Raw genomic sequence first — 20,625 nt, forward strand, 5'->3', positions numbered from 1 at the left:
CGATAATGTTTATGCCACAATCTAGATTTTAACACTATTGTGCCCCAAGACAGACTTATACCAGGACAAGGAGGCAGAAAAGTCCAGCTACCTGTGTAGGGGGCCACTCCAGAAGTTTCTATTTCAAAGTGGGCGCCAGCTATAACAGGGCACCCTCAAACTCACTCCTCAGTATATTCCTGGACATGTGGATACTACAGAAGTTGAACTCCCTGCTGCCCTGCTGCTTAAGACATGCCCTGCTTGCTGGGAAGCAAGACTGTACCTGTTCCCTTCATCCCAAACGAAGTGACTTCAACAGTCAGCTGACTGACCTCCTGTTCAGAGTTACAAGGACACTGCAAGCTCCAGAGGCCTCGCTTCATCTGCTCAACAGTCCTGCTACCTGGACCTAAACCTGGAACTACCTAAGCACTGAAGGTCTCTGCAAGAGTGGGTGCTGAGTCCCTGATCCCCAAGAGGTTCCTCCCCACATTCTGGACCCTTGGCTGGCATCAAAGTTTACTCTTCTAACTGAAAAAAGAAAAATTGTGAAGTTTTGGGCTCTTTGTGATTGTGGATGGGGCCGATTTGTGCCAATAACTTCCTGCCCATACCAAGCACCAATGCGAAGGTCTGTGAATTTGACTCTTTGTTCTACAGAAATGACCAGCAATGACCGGCAACGCAAGATCTGCACTTTGCTTTGCTGCATCGAAATCCCTTGGTGACCGTAAAGCAAATCTACAACAATCTATACGAAACCCAACAGGATCATCATGACCATCTATGATGCCTGGCCTGATTTTTGCGTGACAGCAACAACTCATCAATAACTCTCTCCCTGCTCCTCACAGCCCATGCACCATGAATGGAAGTATTCGCACTGGGCTGTAGAAGGTTCAGTGGGACTAACCTAGTCTCTGTATCCGATGCACGCTCCATCGTGGACGGCCTGAACTTGTGACTTTCACCCGAACTTGCACGACCAGATAACCATGAGTGATGATTTGTCTTTTGTGCTATAATGACCTGAAATCCTTGAAATTGCATATCTCCATTCCTACTGATTGGATTGTTGTCGTTCTCGTGTCCAAAAAATGTAATCAATTTTACTCTGCTTTTCTAAATTCGTATGGTGTTATTCTTGTGTTGTGTTTTCAATTTATTACTGTTTGAGTGCTGTTTAAATACTTTACAAATTTCCTCTAAGTTAAGCCTGACTGCTTTGGTACCAGGCTCCCAGAGGGTTAAGCACAGGTTAACTTAGTGACGGTTTAGGTCTACCCTGCCAAGGAGTGTGGCTGTTGCTTGAGAAGGGCTCACACCACTCTCAACCAGCAACTCAATTTTTCACAATGAAATAAATTATTTTAACAACATTTCAGCTAAACTTCTTCAGCACACATTCAATATGTTCCGAATTACAGTAAATATAACCATTTATGGCAGAGCACAGCAAGAAGATTTCATGTGTTTTTCAGAGCAAGTGAAGTTGCAAGGAAAGAGCTACATGTAGTGAGAGCATCGCCATCCAAGAACAGAGATGAACGTGGGCCAACACATATATATGGTAATCCTTCAGCCTTGATGAAAGAAAACAAAATTCTGAAGTGGTATCTGCAAAAAGCCTGGAATTCATCTGGAAAATAAAGTTTTTGACTGCGCATCTTGTGGAGAAGCGTGGCTCAGTGGTTAGAGGCGGCAGACCCGGAAGCTGAGATTGGCCGTGGACCAGGGTTCGATTCCCCGCCTCGGCGGGTCTTGGGCTCAAAACTCCACGGACTCGACAATTCTCACTCCGGTGCCTACTCGACTCACGGGGTCACACTCTGCGACTCTGGGCAATAGCTTGCTTAATCTCCACTACGGTCCCTCGCGGCGGGATGCCTGGCTTTCACCTTGTGGATACCCTGCCGGGGTATCTCACAGGGGAATACCAGGACGGGTTCCCTAAGCAAGCGCTTAGATACCGTGTCGGTGATTTGCGCTATATAAATACATTTACATTTACATTGACAACCATCATTTCCTTTGCTTTCCTTGCTAATCGAAACCCCTCCCTGATGCTTATTACAGAAAGTAAAAGAACTACAACATCAATACCTGCAGCTTGATACCCATCCTTTTTGGCAGGAGATCCAGCTGCAGGGATCCGTTATGTGAAGTTAAGTATTCAGGTACTTTGTCATTCTTTGTAATTTTAAATTCCCAGAGTTTACCCTGCTGTGCTGGCATAATTAAGACTGTGCCCACACTTGGAACTAATGAGTCTTCTAAGGAAACTCCCACATTCTTTGGCTATACAAAACTCTACTTTAAATGCTTTTTATCTATGCGTATCTGCTTGGTGGTGCAATGAAGCCATCACTTCTAATGAACTATCAACTTCCCTTGTGTCTCTTCTGTTGTACCATCTTGAGTGCCAGGAGCATTTGTGTAGGGATATAAGGCTATATTCTGCCCCTGGCAGTCCAAGGCCGGCACATTGAGCTTCTGCAGTACTCAGGTGCCTCTTTGTGCATACCAGTCATTTTCCTAGTGTGTTTTGAACTGATGCTGACTCCGCCATGTCAAGGCCTCACTAATTCCCTCTTCTCTGTCACACAAAGCATGCAGCGAAAGACACATGGATTAACATAGTTGAAAAACATAGCACCGTGCCTATCGTATAGTTGAAGATTACATTCATATTCTTTCAATCACTCACTGAAACAGACTAAACTATAATTTTGATGGTGGTATTCTGTCTGCCAGTGTGCAATATATGCATATCTTAACAAATTGATTTTAGAAATTCTTGCCTACTGGCGTAAAATTGTGATCATATTTCTTTAAAATTCTTCACAAATTCCATAAGTTATGCAATGTTTCATGAAATGCACTAGCATGAAAATGAATATGAGTGCTCACATCACATTCAAAATCAAGCAAAAGCTTGTTCGTTGAGAAAATGGCTCTTACAAGACATTTTCTGCTAAATCTATTCTCCTGCAGACAAAACCTATGCTAAATCGTGTCTTGTGCACTCAAAATCTCATGGAATTTCACATAACACAAAATTCACAAACTGCAAGAGTTTCAGGAGTAGAAAGACATTAAAACAAGTGTATTACTGAATATTTCCTCATTCCATTTAATTCAGGAATGGAGATTACTTTGGCATTGGAGGAACTACTTTAATCGCAACAATTTCAGAAGCAACTCTATATATGCCAGTTGTGGGTGGTGAAATTTCCACCTAAAGGTGTGGTCACTGTAAATATATCCCTTGTTGGACCTGACATCCTTGGTGTGGTTAACTCCCAATTTTCTGCCTTTCAGTCTCCTGTTTTGCTGACTTCGCTTTTTCTGGCTTAAGGACTCCACACAGTTTACCACTGCTAACCAGTGATAAAGTGCATATACTCTCTCCTTTAAACATGGTAATATTGGCTTACACTCGATTTACATATTTTATTTTATTATAGGTAATGTGGCACTACATGCACCCAGGACCTGTAAATTAAATGCTACTAGTACCTGCACCTCTCATTGTCCCACCCACTTAAGTAGCCCTACAAACATATCTCAGGCCTGCCATTGTAGCTTGTGTGTGCAGTTTTAAAAGGCCACTTTGACCTGGCAAAATAAACCTTTTGCTAGGCTTAAGCTTTCCTTTTTAATACATATAAGGCACCCCTAGGGTAGGCCCTAAACAGCCTGTTGGGCTGGGTGCAATTTATTATTAAAGATGGACATGCACTTTCACTTTTACATGTCATGGTTGTGAAAAATTCTGAAATGTGTTTTTCACTACTGCAAGGCCTACCTTTCTCCTCAAAGGATAACATGGGGTTAACCTATTACAGTTAATATGTGCTAACTTTCATTTGGAAGAAGGTAAAATATCAAGTTTGGTGTCTAAAGAATTGCAATTTAAACCCCTCTTTAATAATAAAGTTGGATTTTAAGTCACAATTCTGAAAATACCACTCTTAGAAAGTTGACATTTTCTTGTGCTAACCATTTGGTGTCTGCAGACTGTTTAATGTATCACATGACTAAGTGTAGCCAGCACATGGTCTTTGTATATTGCTCTCAGACAGTGAGACAGAGAAGCATAGGTGTTAGAAGGATGAGCCATCTCTGACTTGAAGAGAAGGAGCTGTCACCTACCATACTTGCACATCACAAAGCTCTGTCTGAGCACACTGACAAAGGGATTGACACTGATCTATTGTGAACCCAATTATAAATAATAAATGCTCAGCCCCAACATTAGAGTACACCTCTGGACTTGTGGAAGACTCCGAAGGATTGCTGTGCTGCTCTGAAAGAAGGACTTCTACTAGGAAGAGAACATGGGGGACAGCTAGCAGCGTGCCTATTGAGAGAGGAGCGAGACGAGAGTGCGGAAGAAGGCAAGATATGTTAGCAGCGGCGGCCATAACACGACGCAAAATTTATAATGTGACCAAAGCCCCTGCGTGGAATATGTGCCAAAGATTAGCGGCGATCCTTACCGGAGGGAGTTGGCCGGACCAGGTAGGCCATGGAGCGGCTTAGCTCGGTTCAGCTCGGCGTAGCAGCAGGGCTCCGTTGAAAGTGGGCGGTGCTCTGGAGTCAATGGAAGCCTCGCAACAGCAGAGTGTTTTTTCGGATGATTGCTCATTGTGGGAAAGAGCAGACAGTGATGTGGTGAGGGATTGATGGGTGCAGTCAGAGGGCAGAACAAGGCCCCCCTCATTCCTGAGACAAGAGTTCTTAAGGGATATGCCAGGGCAGGACAGGGGTGGAGGAGCCAAGAGTAAGTTGACAGAGCCCACAGAGGAAAGCAGTGGTCAGCTCAGCCCGCATACCTTTTCGACAGAACTTTTCCCAGGTTGGAATGAAACACCTTTTAGGCTAATGAGGGTGAAACCACAATACCAATAAGCCTAATAAATACTCGCTAAGAAGTGTGGAATCCTTTGGGGGTACCCTTAACCTGCATCAGAACTACTGCGCAATGCATCCCCAGGGACTTCACATCGCAGCTCACAGCCGCTCGGAACAACCGCTGCATGACGAATCTTTATGCAGAACATCGCATCACCACCACGGCTCCTCAGAATCACCGCTGCATGACACATCTCCCTGCACAGACCTCGCAAAGCCACTGCAGTTCCCTTGAAACGAGAGCTGCATTACCCATCTCCACAGAAGGACCAGCCATCGCCTCTGCTGCACGATCAATCATTGACTTGGGACTTCAAATTGCTCCGCAACTAGGATTTAAAGTACTTTTGTTCGGATGGCCTAACTTGGACCATGTAGCCAGCTCCCTCTCCATCATGGTCAGCCTGAACTTGGTACTCTTTCCTAGTCCGGTGTGACCAGAAAACCACTGTTTGCATTTTGTTATTCTAGACACTATTTTTACTTAAAACTTTGAAATTGCATATATCCTGCATTTGGTCTCATATATTCAATTACAATTGACTATATTTTTCAATATTGGCGCAGGGTTTTTCTTGTGTTGTATTTTCTCTTTAATACTGTTTGAAGTGCTACATAAATACGTTACACAATTCCCCTAAGTTAAGCCCAACTGTTTTTGTGCCAAGCTAAAAGAGGGTTAAGTTTAGGTTGAGTTGGGGTGTGGTTACGTTTCACCCTAACAGAGATTGTTGTTGTGCTTGAGTAGGGTATCACCCCCTTCAACCAGTCACTCATTTTCCTACACCCTTATAGTAAATTGTCAGCAGCCCTGCATCTAGACTTCTAATATGCATATGTAGTAGTGGGTTCACTGCATGTTAGGGGCACCAGACTTACTATTCGATGAAAAGCTGGCACGCTTTCCATCCTGGTCTTTGATAGAATCAATTCTGCTATTCACAGTGATGGGCCAAATCTAGATTAGGCTGGTACTTCGCCATCATTTCGGTGGTGTTAACACCACATTTGAGCGCCACATGTCAGAGTAGGAGGAGGTTTTACCAGTGGTACATCTAAATTCATCAAGCACAAAATATTGTGGTTTGGATATTTGAGATCTCGACAGACATTTGCCATCTCAAGTTGGAATAACCTTTTTCACTTTTGTCTAAATCTGGACTTTTTTCCCTCCCTCGAACTCATCAATATGTCCCTCTGTGTTCTTTTTAAATGTGCACAAGATCACAAGAACTGTGATATACTTTTGGTCAAATAGCAGATAGTTAGAGGTCGATTCACAATAGCGTTTATGAATACAGTGCAATAGGCGTAATATTTTGCGTACTCGTCCAATGATTTGTGAATTGGTCTCAAGACGTTCAACTAAAATGCTTATTAATAAGAGTGCAAAGAGGCCAATATCGTTTCTATTTGTATTAATTGCATATAAAATTCACATTTTATTACCATTTTGTACTACTGCACGCACTCCAAAACTCTTTTGTGAAAAAACCCTTACATTTCAAAAGTAATAAATGCTAACACGTTTCTTACTGATGCTTTCAGCTAGGCTTTTTTCAAATATTTGCTCATGATAATAATTGCTTTTCAGTGCCTGGCATGTGTTAATTATTTATGCTTTTATCAAGTCCTATATAACTTAATCACAGTGGAAGATTCAATAGTTTCCCACTTGAGTAATAGAGTTTTCTATATTAATGCTGGAGGGTTTGAAATGTTATTAGATTAAAATGTATGTGATAATGATTTGCAGAAACAGCACCCACTGGAGTGACAGCGGAGACGCATGGCCTTCCAACTTCGCCTCCTCCATCTTCGGAACCTCAAATACATTTCAGTTAGGGGTAGCCAGGCCCTGCCTTACCTTTCGGTAGCCATTGTACTGCCACAGTTATCCCTAGCAACAGCAATCATGAAGGAAGTTTTCGGAACAGAAGTTTAAGGCCCACTTTCTCTTTTTGTATATTCCACTTCTTAATCTCTCCTAAACCATCAGAAGTTTTTGAGGGACTATGGGTGGGTCAATTTGGCCAATGATGTGAAGGAATCAGTAGTGTAATTTGTTTGATGTCACTTCGTTTGCCCTAGCATTTTGGTGAATCAACACGTATATGCCTTTTCAAGACATCCATATAGATTTCCTTGGAGGAGCTATTTAATTTCATTGGACATGTTGGTAATGTGGCAGGGGCCTGCTGACGTCAGCAGGCTCCTTACCCACCACCAAAACGTAGCCATGTGAGCCTCACTGCATATGCCGGCCATAAAGGGCCCATGCAATTCAGTGCATCGATTAACATTTCTTCCCAAAACTTAAGAGCAGAAATGTAATGCAGTGAAACAATGCTCTTATCAGTGCGGAGTGCACCGTGTGCACTTTTGTGCTTTATTAGAATGATTTAGCGTAACACTACATAACTTAGGACAATAGCACTTAACAGAACAGTTAGACAATAATGCAAGATTAAAACAAGGCTCGGATAGAAATGAGACAATCACAGAAATAAAAAAGATAGACAAAGACCTGGAAAGATAAAAGAATCGAGGAAGTGAACGTGAGCGGTCTACCTTTTCCCTTTGTGGCATCACCATGAGAAAGACTAACAGGCAATAAATGAACGACCTTGCTGCGTATACCCACGCCCATCGGAATAGTGCGATTTTACGGCCGTTTTTTTTTCTGCATAATTAGGGCCTTGCCACACTTGCAACATAATCTACAGATTTTAAATTAAAAGAAATGTGGATCAAAAGTTACTAAAAATGGATGGGGCAACATGAATTGCTTCACAGTGGAAGGCCCTTCGCACAGGTTGACTGGTCACGTTTCTGTTGCTTATGCCTGTATTTGGTTGCCAGACAGGTACATGAGGGTATTGTTATTGTTAACATATGTAACAAGCATTTGCAATGCAATCGGTCTCAGCTTTGGGACCTTAAATGTATTTAGCTATGCAGCACATTAGCTTGAGTGTTGAAACATCTACTGTTCTTTAACATGGAGGGAAAGCAAGCACAAAACTGCGTGACATGCCAGGTATGGTAAGACATGGAGAGAAATATTGCCTTTCAGCGGGAAATGGTATAGTCCAAATATCTGTTTTTAATATAAAATCAGGGCCTGCGGGTGGTCATATCACTGAAAATACAAGATTTGAAAAAAATGTTATTGTCTACAGGTGCTTGTGGAAGACAATGTCTATGAACTGGAATCCAGAGAATGCTGAAGTGATTCTGGTATTTTACTGACCTCTGATGGCCGATTTCTATCAAGAAAGTTAAATAGAGGCAGTTGCAAGAAAAATTAAAAAAGAAAGTCCCTAAGCAGTAAGCAATTCTGGTAGCTTACTGACCTCTACTGGTCATCTTCTATCAAGACAGCTAAATAGAGGCAGTTGAACAGAAAAAAGTCCCTAAGCGGAAGCAGACAGGTCCTAGGGCTGATCTCCATAGCCCACAAAGTACATACACAAATAAGAATATACTGAAGTATATACAAGTTTTATATCTTCAAGAATGCTCGACCTAAAAATGGCATATTAATGAGCTACCACTGTAGCAAAATGTGCGGCACTACGCTCCATAGTTTGCCTTTTCTTACTGCAATAGTTAAGTAAACTCTGCCTCATAATTTGGTTCTCCCCTGCTCTATAACCCCAGTGGCCCTGGATAAAGCTGTCCTTACCATTCTAAACCAAAACTACAACTATATGTGTCAGACTATTTGACTTCTTTGTTATGGTGGAGGAGCGTCGCCCCCTTGCTGAAAGCCAGCAGAGACAAAGACATAAACAAAATGATAATAAAACATTGTTATTAACGTTTTATTTTGCATCCTGCATGCCGCCTGCCAGGCAAGTGAGAGAGGGGCGAGGACAGCCACAGTGACGCTGCAGAAAGCACCATGGAGAAGGGGGAGCTGTGGGCACTGCTAAATGCGCATGATGGTTTGGCCGGTCCCAAATTCACATTACTAGCTGCCACGACTGGCTTACACTGAAGAAGAGGAGCAGTGCATTCACTCACAGTAGCAGTGTGGATTCCCCTTAAATTCCCTCTAACTCTGGCCATTAAAAGCAGCCATGACATACTGAAATTTTTGGAACAGTTTGAAGGAGAGGGGGTGTTTGGAAGGTGCATGAGGGGAGTTCGACCCTGCAGAGATGGAAAAGAAAAATAGGGAGGAGTACTGTGCAAAAGGCACAGAATAACCACCACTGACAGTGGCACACAAATGAAACATGATTGACCCTGGCTGACCGTGATTGACCTTGATTGAATTAAAGGCACCTTTGCATTTAACTGAAGAACTTGTGGTTATATCATCCTTCTTTACCTAATGGGCGTGAGACAACATATGCAACTGCAGAGCCATAAGAACATAGCAGAACTGTCTAAAAGGGCTCAAAAGCAACACGTGTTAGTACAGCTAGCATGCATGTATGGGCAAGGAGAGCCTAGCAAACATATTAACAAAGTAGTCAACAGATCTGGGTTTAATCCATCACTGTTCTTTAGCCCACTCTGCCACCCCATTTCAGACATGGCCATATGCAAATCAGTCTGACCCTGTGCCTCATGGGAACAGTCCAGCCCGAACAGTTGGCATGGTATGCTCAGACGTGAGTCTCTTGCTCACTTTGCCACTGGATTCAAGCAAGCCTGGCTGAAGACGGCTGGAATGCCAGAAACCGGTCCTAGGAAGCTTGTTTCCGGTCCAGGGAAGGCATGGCTTGGCAGTTCGGGCTGGACTGTTCTCATGAGGCACAGGGTCAGACTAATTTGCATATGGCCATGTCTGAACTGGGGTGGCAGAGTGGGCTAAAGAATGCCGATGGATTAAACCCAGATCTGTTGACTGGGTGTGAGTGTTTGATTAGTTCAGATGCTCCGTCCATCACCACCCCCTTTTGAACCAAACGAAAAGGTCCTAAGCCTAGAAAGAAATGGTGGTGTTTGTTCCATTATTTCCACCCACTTTTCAGCTCAAAACACGTGCAGCAATCTAGGTTTTTCCCTATGCTAACAGGGCTCTCAAATGCTTTGTCATCACATCAGTCCTCAAATAACTTTGGCGAAGGAGCTTTTCAGAGTTCTTAAAACAACAAGTAAGTAGTTCTGGTGGCTTGGTGGACTAATGCCCCACTCCAGGATTTATGCTTGAACTCATGGTCACAGGTTTGAATCCCAGCAGTAACACTCAGTTTCAGAGTACCAGAGTTAGCTAAGAACAAAACCCCAGCACGAAGATATCACATTGTGGAATGTGTGCTTTAAGAATATGTGTTATATGACCAGGAACATGAGCAGCAACAACATATAGCACCTGTCCGCTTATGGAAACTATGAATATGTCTAGAGTTTTTAAATCCTCAGATTGAATGATATCTCAATAATCCTCATCCCACACAATTTAAAATCCCTGCATGAAAAATGAAGCTTGCCTTGAAACTATTGATTATTACCTTTCCTCCTTTCTTTCAAATGACCTTTTCCTTACCCGTCCCCAGTCATCTACATGCCTTACTCTCTCTGAGTGTAGCCTACTCTGTTGCATGCCTGTCTGCATGACTCTCTAATAGTGTATTTCTGCATACTCTCCACACAAGACCCCACTCAACATCATCCTCATCAAGAAACTTTATTCGACTTTAAGTGTAAAACCATAAAAGTCGAAACAGCCTACAGGGAACAATCATACATGTTATAAAAACACAAATATACTAAGATCCGAATAGTCCTGAGGAGACTCGCCGTCGCAGTCACAGGGCATGAAGCACTGACCTCTGTGGGAGCCTTGGGGGTATGCCAATAAGTAGTGAAAGAGGTCGAGGTGTCACCTTGTCAATAGATACCGGTCATAGGTACATTTGAGCCCTAAAAGATAAGGCTCAGTGGTAGGCTCCGTTTTCACTATGACATATTTTCGCACACTTGTTTTACACAGCTCTTTATCCTCTCTATCACGGTGACAGTTTCTAAAAAAAAACTCCTTGGCCTAAACGAGGTCCTTTTTACAAATGCCCTCTGGGTTTGTGTAAAGATTTGGTCTTCCTAGCCTGGCGAGGTCAACTCTTATGTGCTGAAGCCATCGAATACGGTGTAATCAAATATAAAACAATCACGTATGATGTCTTTGCTAAGTGTATTCTCCTGCTTTGACCACATTTTGAGCCACAAGGACAAAGGACAGAAAGCTAGATCATCAGCAAGGAAAGACATCCCCAATTCCTCACGAACAAAATAAGATGGAGTACATTGCGGAACAGAGAGAAGACTTTGCACAAATGAGTTATCGGTGCTCTGCACAGCCCCAAGTTCGATGTGACCCCATAACTCACTCCCATACCTAACCTTGGAGATACATTTTGGTGAAACTTTAGGAGGGCCCCTATGGGCTTCTCTCCCACTCTGCTGGCACAGTTAAAAACGGCTGATGCTTTCACTTAGTCCCCTTTCTTGTGGTTAATCAAGGGGCACCAGCTCAGGGAGTAGTCAAATACTACTCCCAAGTAGGAGAAAATGTTGGTCTTAGGTATTGATGAATGTCCTAATTTAGAAATGGGCTGCTTTGCCTTCGCCTTACCGGGGCTCACTTGCATAATGTATGACTTTGAATGATTCACTAATAAGTCCAGCTTCTCCATAAAAGAGGCAAAAGAGTTGAGTAGAAGTTGTAAGCCCCTTGCAGTCATCGCCAGGAGGACTGCATCGTCCGCATAGAAAAGGCCGACAGTCTGTGCTTGCCTACCTGAGGAGTGTCTGCTTTGGTGTCTAAAAGACCTTCTCTAAATAATTAATATATAAGTTAAGAAGCAAGGGTGCGAGGATACACCCCTAGCACACCCCCTCTTTATATTGAATTGGCAGGACTTTCAAGTCCTTTGAATAACATACTACTGCCCTAGAGTCTCAATGGAGATCCCTCAAAAATCAAATTATATTATTGTCAATGCCAAAGGATGCCATCAGCTGCCATAACTTGGGCCTGTTCACATAGTCAAAGGCTGAGGACAAGTCCATGAAAGCTAGGAAAACACCCTGCTCATTTTAACCTCTCCATCTTTGAAACCAACCTTGCAACCTAACAACAACTATCCTTCTTCAGCCTGTTTACTCATTCTACCAACCATTTCCAGGAACTCAGACTAAAGATCACACCTAATTCCTATCAACTTAACTTATCATAAAGAAACTGGAATACATGAGTGAAATAGTTTCCTTAAGAGCACAAGACCACTCATAAAATCCAACAATAACCAATAACAACTGGATTAACCACTAACCTGGCATAAAGAATGTCAATGTCTCACCAGGGGTAGGAAGTGCTACATGAATACAATTAAAATACAATACAACATCAGTATTGGGAGACCTTATATAGCAATACCTGATTCCATGGCTGCCATAAAGAATCAGTGCTCCTAAAAACAGAAATAAAACTCTGGAATGTATTTGCTATACAAATTAAAGACAGAGCAAACAATTTTAAGAGTACAGCATACACATTTGCAACCGGGCACTTCAAGCTCATTCATAGCTGCCAAGTTTTCAGATTGCTTATGTGTGATATTTGCATGGTTTCAATGTACTTCTGAGTGATATTCAATTGCCAAATGTGTGACACCTAAACTGACACTTTCTTGCAAGTAAAACCAAGTAATGAAGTCCATAGAAAGAGGTAAATAATTAGAAGGTACACCCTCCTGAGAATTCAGAGGCTCTAAAAAGATCTTGAAGCTGGTAAAAACAAAACTGAAAAGGAAGGTCACTAACAAAGTTCCCTTACTTTATAATACTGAATTGTGTTTTACAGTGCGTTTGGTTGCAGGCTGGGACCTTGTAGTACAAAAAAACTAAAACGTTAACTATTCACCACTGCACCGAACAGGATTCAGTTATGTTGCTCTCTGATTATACAAGCACACACCTGCAGTGATTGCATTAACTAATTGACGTTTCATAATGAAAAAGAGTGCATTTTCCACAATGCTATTTTATAATAAATTGCCTTTGCATATTATATACATTTTGAAATTAATTGTTTTACATGAAATACTTCATCTCTTTGCACATTTTGCTTCAGCCTATCTTATACTGTGTGTAATACAAATTTGAAATTGCAACTTGCATATACACTCTGTTATAGCTCAAGGTGGGGCTTTGTTGTAATATAAATTCACAAGTCAGTATTCCCCACTGGGCCAACCGGGATTACAATTTGGTTTGTCTCTGGTTACGCACACAGATATCTGCAATGATTGTATTACCCAATGAGGTTCGTGATATAAACAGTGCATTTCCCACTTTTAGCCTTAAACGAATTTAGGCTGTGTGCGCTGTTATTTTATATGATGGTCCTAAATTTGAAAGACCAACAAAAATAGTGACAGAATATTTTGATCCTTTTCTCCATATCTGTTTATTGGCTCTGCCCACGCCCCATACTTGTGACACTGCCCGCATTGTGCTCTGCCGCCAAACCCACCTAGGCCAACTATAGGTTACAGGAGAGCAGCTTCAAATTCAGGCTGTGCTGGGGACCACCGGGATTCAACCTGACTTGTGCAGGGCTGATTGCAGCCTGAGGCACCTGTCAGGAGGCCTGCTCTTGGTCCCTGGCATTGATCCCCTAACTGCAGCAGGCCGATTCCTTGCACTGGGCAATGTCTCTGGTTTCACTGAGGCTCTGCTGTCACAGTCACACTTGTGCCATTTTGAGGGGTCAATTCATTGCAATTGAGGGTAGGTCGGCCTGCGCTGGCCCTTTTAAGTTTCAGCTCATCTCCAGGATGGGGGGCTGGTCAGAGAGAAGGTCAATTATCACATCTTGATGTATCAGATAAAATTGCCTGGGCCCGCTGTTAAACCCACTAACAGCACGACCACCAGCTGCTGCACCAGAGTGCGCACAAAGAACAGGAATTGTATTCATATCTAAGGGTTTTCAATTTTAGCTTAAATTGTATTTTATTAGAAGATGTAAACTGTTTTTCCACTGTTCTAATTTGTTTCTCTAGTAATGATACATTGGAATTAAATTATGTGTTCTTATATGCCATTATGGAGATGGAAACTCCTTGTATGTATGCTTTAAAAGTGATTCATTTTGGATGTATCTTCAACTTTGTTGTTTTGGAAATAATCTGTAGTCTGTAATAGCAGCTGCCAGACAGTACATTTTTAATATTCATTCTCTACCTATATGTATTTTGAGAAACGTCAGCTAAGGTTAGCAAGAAAGAGATTATCGAATGATCTGATAAAGTGATGGGCTCTATTTTAGTATTGGAAATAATGAATATGAATTAAATGTCTGGAAGATAATAAATAGTGAAAATGTGAATATGTAGATTGAGCATTAGAAAAGAATGTAAAGTCTTTGTCAGTTGGGTCTGGGAGTCGCCAATGATCTAATAATTTAGTAGTTGAAAAAAGGTTTTAAATAATGTATATGTGTTTGTACGATGAAAATTTGTTTGGAAATTCTGCCTAAGAGTGGGTCAGAAATTAGGTAATATAATTAGGTATTATATTCCATAATAATAGGTACAGGTCCTATAGCTAAGATTTCAGATGTAATTGTATGGCAAAAATGGGGATCATTTTTAGTGAGAGCGTAAATAATGACTAAATTGAGAGAATATTTATCAATTTGAATACAAGTATAAATGTAACAGGTATCTAATTTAGCTTTGTGATTTAATATGTTAAATTGTAATTTGTAAGAGAAATAGATCGTGACACTGTTTTTCCAACCAGAATCTGGTGGGGACAATATGACTTCCACCCACAATTTAGTTTTAGATCCAAGGATATTATCACCAATGTGGGTTGTATAAAACAGATGTCAGCTTTACATTTGTATATAATATAGAACTTTGAGTTGTTTGACTGGATGTCGCAAACCATTAATATTAAGTGAAACAATTTTTAATTGACTACTATAAGCCATACAAAAATGAAAGAGGACAGAAATGTACAATAAAATGTGGGATATATATAGGAAATAGAAAAGATAGAAAAGGAATAGAACAAACAAGTATCCCATGAACAAGGACAGACTCACGAACAAGACAAACAACCATTTAGAACACTTAAGTACATAACACATAAAATGAATTATTTAAACTATGAAGGTCCAATCCAGGAATCCAATGAAGAGCATGTATCCTGCTAGTGGAAAAGAAAATAAGATTAGTTATGCAGTAACAAATATTAAGTAGCATTTGTAGAAGACTGAGATTCCATTGCCACCGGAGTGTGATGCTCAAGATACGCAATTGGGTCAGAAGGAAATGTGAAGGACTTGGAGAAGTCATTTTTCCATATTCTCATCACTGCAGGATCAAACAAGCCATATTTACATCCTGCTTCTCTCAAACTACAGCATAAGTCGTAGAATTGCTTGCACATGACTAAATTCTCTTTTGCAAAGTCTTGATGGATATAAACTTTATTTCCTTCAACCATTAGTGTTGGAATTTCTCTGACATTCTTTCGAATAAGAACAAGATGATAGTGTCACAGTACTTTAAAAATCATTTGTCTTTGCCTGGATTGAGTTGGTTTGTGATATGAGGGAACTCGATGAGCCTTGTTGATTTCAAACTTTTATTTTCAAAAGTGAAGGTATGAGATTCTCCAAAAAAGATCTGTAGTTTTATTCCTCAATATTTTCTGGCAGATTGAAAATACGCAAATTATATTGGCGATGTCTGTTTTCTAGGTCTAGAAGCTGTTTCTTCATAGGCACAATAAAATTATCCTGGGGAGACATTTGATCAATAACAGCCTTATTATCTCTTATTTTAATGGCATTATCAGAGGTGTGCATTATAAGTGCTGCGATATCTCTCTGCAAATGTTTAATACCAGAGCAAATGGTGTATGCATCATTATGTATGGCTTGTATTTCTTCCAGATTTTTCACCGGAGATTCTGCTTTTGAGTCCACCATTTTTGCTTTGGGATGAGGTGGAAAGATGCTTACTTTAGTTTATGATGAGGATTTTGTGCTTTTAGTATCTTGTTCATATACTTATAGGAGACTATTCTCTCAAAGGATGGAAAAATTAAATAACTATGAAAATAAATAACAAAATTCTCCTTTTTTGTGATAAAACTGCTGGAAAAGTATGCAATTATCCAATTAAATGGTGGTGCTCAGAAAAGCTGATTTAATAGTTGTCAGGTGTCAGTAAAAGCAGGCCTTGCCTTTACGTTATGAAGCAAAAGGCAGAAACAGTACCTTTAAGAAACAGTAGCAGGCTGAATAGGACCGCCCTCTTTCAGGAAACCTCCCCAGACATCCTCCGGGAAAGCAGGCTTTTGACTGGATCATTGAAAGAGCAGAAGCAATGGGACCATGGCAAGAAAAAGGATTATAAAAACATCAGGTAGACACTTAGGGGCATATTAGCAAGGGTGTTATCCAGCTTTAGCAGCACTTTTTGCCGGTAAAGCGGGGATTTTCTTTTCGCCCAATTACCAAGCTGTCGCTAACAGAAGTTAACAACAGCATCCAGGCGATAGCGACCGATTTGGGGCCCGCATTGCATGTCACCGATATTTATCGCTAATGACATGCAAAGTGTGCGTACCCAACCTGGTAGCGACTGAAAGCAGTTGCTCGCACAGCTATCGCCTATTAGCAATACCCGCGACGCAATAAAAAAACGCGCACTAACCCCGATTAGAGCCAGGATTTTACACCTGGTAAAAACCTGACTTAGCCATAATAATCATAGGGAGGTGGATTCTATGGCTAAGTCTCCACCTGCCTATTAGCAATATTTTCCTTAGCGATAGGATTTTTATCGCTGGAAATCTCGCACTTAACATGGAATTCGCTGGATTTTTTTTGCCGTGGAGATAAACGTTAGTAATACTGCGTTATCTCCGTGATAAAATCCAGCGATAGGAGGTGAAAAAAAAATTGCTCTAAGCGCGGTTTGCGATAATTTTTGCAAGTTGTTGCTAATATGCCTCCAAATTCCATGAACTGTCAGTATTCATGCGTCAGTTTAAAGCTGTAATTTGTCTGTAAAAATCGGTTAAAATTGCAGGCTGTGACACAGATTACAGTTCATCCACCATATCGGGTTGCATGCATTCTTCCAGTCAATCTGTTTTTATAACGTTGCATTCACGGATTCACTGCAACATCAGGTCCACATGCCCTAAAGAGGCCTGGCTAATTTGTTTTGCCAAATTTAGCCGTTAACACTTAGTAAGTCAGCAAATGCTCATCCTCCCAGCCCTGCTCATGATAAAATTGTGGCTGTGCACACTGCCAGCAACACACAGCAACTTGTAGTGCTCTGATTGTTTATGCGAATACAGCCCATCAGTGCACACATGTCGACCTCAGGAGCTGAGATAAGCATGGCACCAGCACTAAAATGTGTTAGTCTAACTCTTGATGCGTGGTACTAGGCAGAGCTGCTCATTTGAGAGCCCCCTCCTAATCTTGCAACAGTACTGATGCAGATATGACTGCCACTCTCCTACTCCTGCTGTGGCACTTACAATGTAGCAACCACCACTCTGGGCCATACACAAGCCACAGATCAAGCTGGTGTAGGAGGGAATGAGTTGGAATGAGACATGACAGCTTCAGGGACTCTTGCAATGTTGGTCCGGGCAATACAGTGAGGGAAATAGCACCATGTTTCTCGAGTATAGGGAAACTAATTTCAATTAGAGTGTACCTTAAAGGGCCTCCCTCTAGAGCGCCAGAACGAAATCCATTGGGAAAAGTATTTTACTTGACCATAACTGTCACCTCAAAACAGGGGAGTAGCCTGAAAAAAGAACTCTGTATTTGGACCCACATTCAGAATGCTGCGTGCAAGCCAGATCTCCCTATATGGGTCATTCTTTTAGATTTCCATTTCTTTTTTTGCTCCCTTTTACTACCTTTTCCTCTCTCTAATCTCCCCTTTACTGCTCGCCTCCCTCTTCCCATGGTTCCCATGGTTCCCATCTCCTTCCTATCCATTTACACTTCTCTCCCTCCTTTTTTTCTCTTTCCCACCCTCTACATATCTCTCCTGCTGGCCTCCCTGCTTTCTCTTTTCCTACTAATCACACCTATGTCTCTACAACTCATCCCTCTACCTATTCCATATGTCTCTGCCTCTTTTTTCTCCTCTCTAACTCCTCTGCCCAATTGTTTCTTTCTCTCCCTCACACCCCTCTTTTTGTTCCTGTCCTTCCCTCTAACCCTTCTGCTTCCCCTTCTCTCCCTCCTCTCTCTCTCTCTCTCTCTCTCTCTCTCTGTCTCTCCTAACTTCAGGCGATTGATTTAACAAGAATACGCTTTTTTTGGCCTCACATTTGTGTCATGTGTTTACATATATGGATTAAAACTGAATGGAGGTGATAAAAGAAAGCAATCTATAATTTAGTGAACAAACGTCATGTTTGGTTTTCTTCCTCCATGGAGTCTTTTTTTTTTTTACAGAAAAATATTTTTATTAAGCAATTCCAGAAAATACAAATACATCAAATATCAATCAATGATAAAAAACCAGTAAATACAGTACAATAGAATAATTATAAAAAGCAGTTAATTCAGAAGAAGCAGTCTTAAAAAAAACGTTACATTAGATAGAAAGCGGCTTGGTCCATTAAAAAGATGGTTAACCACACCTGTACAGTACTTTGGAAATATCTAAAAAGTAAAGCAGTTCATTACAGCCTACCCCCTATTGGTGCTATAGGCCACCTCTATTAGCTTCCTCCTATGCCACCCTTACATCTCTGCTTCAATGGACGATATATGCCCAGACCTTTTGCCCCCGAGTTCTAGCCTGTCTGCCCCTACAGGTGTAGATAGCCCTCTCTATTATAAATAGATCAATAGATAAATAGATTATAAATTCCGAGAAGCCTAGCATGCCACATGTGGAAGGTTGAGGCTCAGCATCTTTCCATCTAGCCGCTAGTAATATCCTATATACCACTGTCCCCAAAAAAAGACAGTATTCCTGCTCGGTGCTAAGACCTATTGTGATATCATAACCAAGAACCAACAGAGTAGGAGATAGTTCTAATCTATGGCCTAATACTTTCTCCCAATACCCTAACAGCCCTTTTTTTTAACAAAGCTAGTTTGTCACAGTTAAACAGCATATGGATCAGGGTGGCTGGTCCTAGCCCACATCTGGGCCACTTATCATCTATCCTTTTCCCCCATGTGTACAATTTGGCAGGTGTAAAATAGAGATTAAAAATAGTTTTGTACAATTGAGCTTTTAAGTTTGAGGATAAAAGTATTTTGGCTGTTAAAGAGAGGCTCATATAAATAACCACATCCGGGTTTCCCAACTTCACTGCCCAATATGATTTCATTTTTTCTAGGTCGTCTGGGATCTTGTCAAGCAGTAAACTATAGAAGTTCCTAATTCTGCTGGACTTCCTGGTTATGGCATCCAAAACTGGTATCCTGTTGAGCTTAATCTTAGGGCTGCATAAGGCGAGGATGCTCCTGATCTGAACAAATTTAAAATATTGGTTATCTGGTATACCAAAAAGCTGCTGTAGCATGGGAAATTGAAAATCTTGCTCTCAACCACAAAAATCCCTGATTGTTCCTACCCCATACGTTTTCCACTTCTTCCCCATGTCATCATTAACCTGGGATGGAAATAGCGATGAGCGCCAAAGGGGGGTATATCTACTAACTTTCGTGATTGCCATATGTTTGGAGACCTGCTTCCATACTTTCCATGCACTGTGGATCACTTTAAACCGTACCTTCTTATAGTAACTCGGTTCCAGTTGCCTCAGTAAAAACCCTGGAGCTTTCTTCCCAATAAAGAGTTCTTAAATAGTGGGTTTTTTTGGGCCTTGCTCTGTTACAGTGTCATTATCCACGACAAACAGAGTAACCATTTGATGGAGAAGAGCCGCCCAGTAATATAGGGTGACATTAGGGATTGCAAGGCCACCCCTGTCTTGTGGGACAGCTAGGTATTTCATTGCCCTTCTAACCTTCCCATATTGCCACATAAAACTGGAAAAAGTTAACTCCAATGCCCTCAATATGCTATCTTCCACAATCAGCGGTATAGCACGAAACAGATACAATATCTTCGGTAGCATGGTCATTTTTTTAAAATGTCCCCTCCCTATAATGGACAAATGTAACCCACAACTCTCCTTAGATCATTCCCTATGGTTTTAATCAAAGGTTCGAAATCGCATTTAATAATTTCATCCACCTTAGAACTTATTCGAACCCCAAGATAGACCGCTGTATCTGCTTTCCTAGGGTCATTGAAGTCTATGTTATCTGTGCATAGCACAATAGTTTTCCCCTTATTCAATGCATATCCTGAGAGAAGCCCGTAGCTCTCAGCGATTTTATGTATTTCCATAATTGCCTCAGCTGGATTCGGGCTTAACACCGCAACATCATCAGCCTATGTCAATACTTTGGTCTCATACCCGCCCGTAGTTATTGGCTTAATATTCTGACTCTGTAGGAGTTTGACCACTAAAGGGTTAATATATAAAGCAAATAAAATCGGGGAGCAGAGGCATCCCTGCCTGGTCCCTCTTGATATGTTAATTGTGCCAGATTCCTTTCCCATAAGTTGCAATCGGGCCCTTGGTTGACAGTATATTGCCTTAATTGCTTTTATAAATTGCGGCCCAAAACTATTTAGCTCCAATATCCCCCATAAAAACTCCCACAACACCCGATCAAATTCT

The sequence above is a fragment of the Lissotriton helveticus genome, chromosome 8 (genome assembly GCF_964261635.1).
Source record: "Lissotriton helveticus chromosome 8, aLisHel1.1, whole genome shotgun sequence".
Lineage (NCBI taxonomy): Eukaryota > Metazoa > Chordata > Amphibia > Caudata > Salamandridae > Lissotriton > Lissotriton helveticus.